Genomic DNA, 6,612 nt, shown 5'->3' with positions numbered 1-6,612 from the left:
CAGGGCAAAGAACAGCACTACCCACAGCACCCACCTTCCCAGAGCTCACAGTAATTAAGCAGCATCGATGCACAAGGAGTTACTCAGCTTAATTAGATTGAAAATTACACCCTCTATCATCTCAGCATCTTGGCATCCACTGGCTGCCTTGAGACATGCTTACACCAACCGTGCTCCCCTGGAGTCTAGCACCAAGGACCTCAGCAGGCACAGGGATCAAACATCTTTAATTCCTATTTTGTTTTAAAGCCCTTTCCAATGCTCACTTGCTAACACACATGCCAGCAGCCCCAGGTGGGTGCTCACACCCAGCCTGCTTTTTTTTGGCAGCTGTAGGTTTGCCACCTGAAACCATCCCTGTGGGGCTTCCAGAAAACACTGGACATGCCCGTGATTTTTAAAAAGCCATGTTTGAACACATCAAGGGTCTTTCTTCCCTTTGGAGAGCAGCGACTCGCTGGGCCACATCTCTGAGGTGTAACGTGCTTTTGTGATAGAGCAGTGATTCACCCAGGAGACATCCTGCTCCCAGCAGCCTGTAAGTGGTGCTTAGCACATCCAAGCAGCTCCTCTCGTGCTGTGGCACTTCCAGGAGGGAGCCTGGGCGCTGGCTGACTCACAGGAAGGAAGGAGAGGGTTTGCATTAGCTGGGTGTGAGGGCTCCACCGAGGCCACTCGTCCCTTCATGGGCTGCCCGTGGTCCTTCAGGGTGGGAGCTGGTTGTGCTCTGGAGGGGTTGGTCAAGCCCGAGTGTGGAAAGGATGTTCTCAAGGAACGGCTGAGCTGGAAGCACGCGGCAAACAGAGACTTGTGGGTGAGAGCCAGGAGAAATATCCAAAAGTCAGAATGGACACGGGTTTCCCAGAGGCATAGGTTGCCCAGAGTGGCTGCCCCTGGATCCTTGGGAGTGTCCAAGGCCAGGCTGGACACACTTGGAGCAACCTGGGATAGGGGAAGGTGTCCCTGCCCATGGCAGGGGCTGGACCTGGGTGACCCTTGAAGTCTCTTCCAACCCAAACCATTCTGGGATTCCATGACACAGCAAATATCTCCCACTGAGGATCCATGGAAGCACCAAGCACCTGGAGCAGCCAGAGGAGGAAAAGCCACCCCAGTGGTGCCACCACAGTGCCTGTGTGGGGGCGTGGAGAGAGGAAGCTGAGGGCTGTACGTTAAGGAGGAGGTGAACAGAGTCACAACAGCCTGCCCTGCACCACACAGAGCTGGGGAGGGCAGCCAGGGGGGTTACACTGCAGGACCTGAACACTGCTGGCTTCCTGGGGCACTAAAAACACAGGGCACTAAAACTCAGTGCCACAGAAAACTGCTCAGGGAGGGGGAAAATAAATAATGGAATCTAAAAAAGAACAGTCAGCTGGGGTTTGGTTGAAAATGGCAGAGGGTGGCAGCTCAGCGGGTCAGGAGCACACACTGCTGCAGGAGCTGCACCACCACCCCACCCCCTGCACCGTGCAGGGCTGGGGGTCACCACCTGCAGGTAATCACTGCTGGCAGTGAGGGTTTGCAGACCTGTGCTGCTCACAGCCCTTGCAGTCCCGCAGTCCCCGCTTGGACATGTTGAAGCCATTCCCGTCATTCCCAGGTTTCAGCCAGCTAGAGAAGGCTTCAGACACGGACAAACCAAGGACAAAGGGGAAGCACAGCTGGAGAAGGGGTCACATTTCCAGGCTGAAGGCTCTTGCCTGTAGGGATGCTCTTCTCCAAACCCTCTGGATACCACAGGAAAGGTAAAGAGCAGAAATGCCAAACCCTCAAAAGCTTCTTTAGTACAACTGGTGAGTTCACCATGACCCAGACAACACATTAAAGAGTCTTCACCACAGAAAGCCACGTGAAGCCCATCATCCACCAGGCCTGGTCCTTCCCAGCCCCTGCCACCATCTCTGGACAGGTGTCTGCTCATACTTGAAGGTTCAGGCTAAGCCAAAACCCCACCCAACCCCACAAGATGTGTCTTAGAGCAGGCCAGAGGCATAACAAGGACAACTGCTTCACAACCAGCTCAAGACACAGAAAGCTCACCGGGAGCTTTTTGCAGTTTTGATAAGCAGCAAATTCTTCCCTAAAGTGTTCTGCAAGCACTTCAGGTGTCTGCCACAGCCTGAGGTTCCGCTGCAATACCGGCAGTCATTTTCCTGACCTGGATTGTAGCTCGCTCTGGTGCTCCTTCAACCACCACCAAACACCCCTGCGTGCAGGAAGGGCCAAAGATCAGGCAGCACACAAAAACACCCAGCTCAGAGCTTCACCTGCGTTACCTGACATTAATCACACCCGCGGCTAACCCAGAGAGTCCCAAGTCCACCTTCATGCTCAAGTGGGGCTATTCCTGTGGATTCCCTGAAGGACAGCCACCACAGTAAGGCACATGACTCCTGCTTTGGACGGGGCTTCAGATTAATTGGTGTGTAAATTAAAAGTCCAACGCGTCTAGAACTGCACTGCTTTACAGCAAACTGAGAGGTTTAAACATGTATAAAAACACGGTCACAGCCTTCTTTCTTGGTCACCAGAAGAGATGCATGAGTTCACATTCAGGGTCATTGTCTTCTCTGCCTGGTAATTGGCAGCAAGAACGAACAACAAAGCAAAAATCCTCCCCTGTAAATACATTCCTCAACAGCAGCCAGGCTGCCTGTAACAAATAACCTCGGGTAAACTCCCTCCTCAGGGCAGGAAAGGGCAGGAAGGACTCATCCCACCCAATCGCATAAGAACCAGCACAGCACCCACTGCTGCTCCCATCCCTCACCCTGGAGTTAGCCCAGCAAATCACTGCAACTTGGGCTTGCATGCACTGTCATTTCCACACCACACTTTCACACCCTCGGAGCAGAATCAGGGCAGGAATTCTCAAAAATAGTTTTTTCAGAAGGGCAAGCTGATTAATGCCAGCCAGCGAGAGGGCATAGAGTGGGATCTAGCTAATTAACCCTGCTGCAACCATTCCTGGGGCTGTGCCCCAGCACCTGCACTCAGCTCTGTGCTCCTTGGCTCGGTGGCTCTCATCTGACCCGAGCACAGGGATTATTAAATGCACAACTGAGATGAAAAATTCCACAAGCAGAGAAGAAAATGGGGTTATTTTTGCAGCACAAAGCCCCCAGAGCAGCGTGCCCTGTGGTGGGACGTGCACCCACACAGTGCCAGGAGAGCACGGGGTGAACTCCAGCCATACCCTGCCCATCGAGGCAGGGAAATGCCCCCCAGGCCACAATCTCTCACCTCACTGGGATCCAGGCAAACCCAGACCCAGTGGGCTGAAGGATATTTCAGCCCCAGGCTTGGCTCTGCCTGTGTCCCCCCGTGGCACCGCGGGGAAGCCGAGGGGGCCCCGGGTGGCTGCAGGGCTGGCCATGCCCTTGGCACGGTCCCAAGCTGCAGAGAGCTGGCTGGAGCAATCAGAGTTTACATCTCAATGGTTTTCTCTCTGCCACTGCAGCTCATAATGAGGCAGGATCAGGAGGAGCCCGGGGATGCCGATGGACGTGGCTGCCTCAGCGAGGCGGCCCCATCCCGAAATAAAAACCCAGCGTGGCCTCCAAGCTGTGCCTGCCCTTCGTGCCATGACCCAGACACGTTTTCATCATCTAAAATAAAGAAGAAAAAAAGACAAAAACCTTCAGCTATAACCTGCTTTTCCTCACAGGAGCCGCAATGGTAGCAGCAGGAGTTCGGGAGCTCTGCAGCATCCCGTGGGTGTCCTGGGACTGAACCCAAACACTCCCTGTCCCCAGCACTTATTCCCAGAAATTTCTTCTACACAATCCACAGAAAATCTACTCTCCCTTTCCCAGCTGCTCCTGAGCCCCCAAACCAGCCCACAGGCACACGCTGAGGATGAATCCTCCCCGAGCCTTGCAGGATAAATAATTTTCAGGGGGTTTTGTGCCAGAGGGTTTGTGCCAATTCATTGACTCAATCAGTGTGTGATCACACTGGCAGCATTTATGCACTTTTGAGAAGTTTCTCCCCAGGGTCAGAAACCACCAATTCATTCCAGCTATTTCATTTAATACAACTTTAGGCGAAGACCAGAGTCTTCCATACCCAGCACTAGCCATTAGGAGAGGATTTTTTTTAATGCATCAAGTCTGTAAGAAAACACTTGGCAAATAGCAGCCACTTTGCACAACGAGGGGAAAAAAATAATATGGAAAATAAATACCCTGGTTTCTTATTTACCCAGAGCTTGCAGACTTTCTGAAGAGCATATCTTGAGCTGCACAGCAGCCCAGGAGCAGAAAGACACAGCTTATTGCCTAGCCTGGCAGAAGCACTATTTTGCATGAGGTTCAGAGGCTATACTTACAAGGACAATTAACATATTTTAAGAAGCACTTTTAAGAGAGCAGAACATCAGAAGCCAAAGCAATTACAGTTGTTTTTGCCATACAAGGAGCTTCACCTTACCAGGTAACAAAGGTCAGCCATACAAACAACCCTAATTTCTGGTTTAGTGCTGCAAATCAACCCTGATGATGATGATGGCACGTTCTGTGGGGTGCCGTGGTCCATCCCTCCTGCCAAGTGCCCAGCCCAGAGCGCAGAGCACCCCGTTATCCTGTGGCAGGGTCACTCTGGCACTGCACAGGCTCAGTTATCCATAGCAGGGTCACACTGGCACTGCACAGGCTGAGTTATCCATGGATAACACACTGGCACTGCACAGGCTCAGCTATCCATGGCAGGGTCACGCTGGCACTGCACAGGCTCAGTTATCCATGGATAACACACTGGCACTGCACAGGCTCAGTTATCCATGGATAACACACTGGCACTGCACAGGCTCAGCTATCCATGGATAACACACTGGCACTGCACAGGCTCAGCTATCCATGGATAACACACTGGCACTGCACAGGCTCAGCTATCCATGGATAACACACTGGCACTGCACAGGCTCAGTTATCCATGGATAACACACTGGCACTGCACAGGCTCAGTTATCCATGGATAACACACTGGCACTGCACAGGCTCAGTTATCCATGGCAGGGTCACGCTGGCACTGCACAGGCTCAGTTATCCATGGATAACACACTGGCACTGCACAGGCTCCGTTATCCATGGATAACACACTGGCACTGCACAGGCTCCGTTATCCATGGATAACACACTGGCACTGCACAGGCTCCGTTATCCATGGCAGGGTCACGCTGGCACTGCACAGGCTCAGTTATCCATGGATAACACACTGGCACTGCACAGGCTCAGCTATCCATGGATAACACACTGGCACTGCACAGGCTCAGTTATCCATGGATAACACACTGGCACTGCACAGGCTCCGTTATCCATGGATAACACACTGGCACTGCACAGGCTCCGTTATCCATGGATAACACACTGGCACTGCACAGGCTCCGTTATCCATGGCAGGGTCACGCTGGCACTGCACAGGCTCAGTTATCCATGGATAACACACTGGCACTGCACAGGCTCAGCTATCCATGGATAACACACTGGCACTGCACAGGCTCAGCTATCCATGGATAACACACTGGCACTGCACAGGCTCCGTTATGCATGGATAACACACTGGCACTGCACAGGCTCAGTTATGCATGGATAACACACTGGCACTGCACAGGCTCTGTTATCCATGGCAGGGTCACGCTGGCACTGCACAGGCTCAGTTATGCATGGATAACACACTGGCACTGCACAGGCTCTGTTATCCATGGCAGGGTCACGCTGGCACTGCACAGGCTCAGTTATCCATGGCAGGGTCACGCTGGCACTGCACAGGCTCAGTTATCCATGGCAGGGTCACGCTGGCACTGCACAGGCTCATGGGCTCCTGAGCTTCCTTTTTCCCCTGCTGCACGTGAGGAGGATTTGCCAAACTCCCCTGCCCAGCAGCAGTTTGCCTGGGCAGAGCTGCAGCCAGGCACATCAGGGACATGGCAGGAGCAGCACCAGCACAATCAGCCTAAGAAAGATGTTTCCTGGGCAATGCAGAGATTAGGTGAAGTTCTCCTAGCTCTCCATCTGGAATGAGTTTTTGCAGGCTGGAATCCTCTATACCTCCACCTGCCCTGTTCCTGTTGCACAGGCTGGTGCCAGGTGGCATCCTCTGCCACAGAACTCCTTTTCTGCTGCTCAGCTCCTGTTGGATTCTGCCACAAAATAAAATCCACAGGCAGATAATCCCAGAGTGCCCAGGCAAAGCAGTGGGAGTGAGAAGAGAGAATGGTCTCTCCATATCTATTTACAAAAGTGGAGTCCTACACTTGAAGGTTGAGGCAGTTTTGGAACTACTCTCATGCTCATAATTAGGCAGAGCTGTTAATTGCCCTGCTTGATGGGGGTATTGAACACCAGTCAGCCCTGATCTTGAAGGGGCACAGGCATCCCACGGAGAAGGCCTCCAGCAGAAGCTCAGAGCTGCTGGTGTTCCCAGGATGGCTTCCTCTCCTGCCTCAGTGCTCCCAGGCCAATCCAACACACCAAATTCATCAGCATGGCGGCGAATTTATACACCAAGAAAACTACTACACGTCCCCACAAGGTCCCAGAAAACCTCCTGCAAGCAGCACATGGAAGTTAAGGGCCCTCCACAAAACACAAACCAGCTCCCACTGCAGTT

Source organism: Motacilla alba, chromosome Z (genome assembly GCF_015832195.1).
Source record: "Motacilla alba alba isolate MOTALB_02 chromosome Z, Motacilla_alba_V1.0_pri, whole genome shotgun sequence".
Lineage (NCBI taxonomy): Eukaryota > Metazoa > Chordata > Aves > Passeriformes > Motacillidae > Motacilla > Motacilla alba.
The sequence above is the reverse complement of the archived record's forward strand: the minus strand, read 5'-3'. Positions refer to the sequence as shown.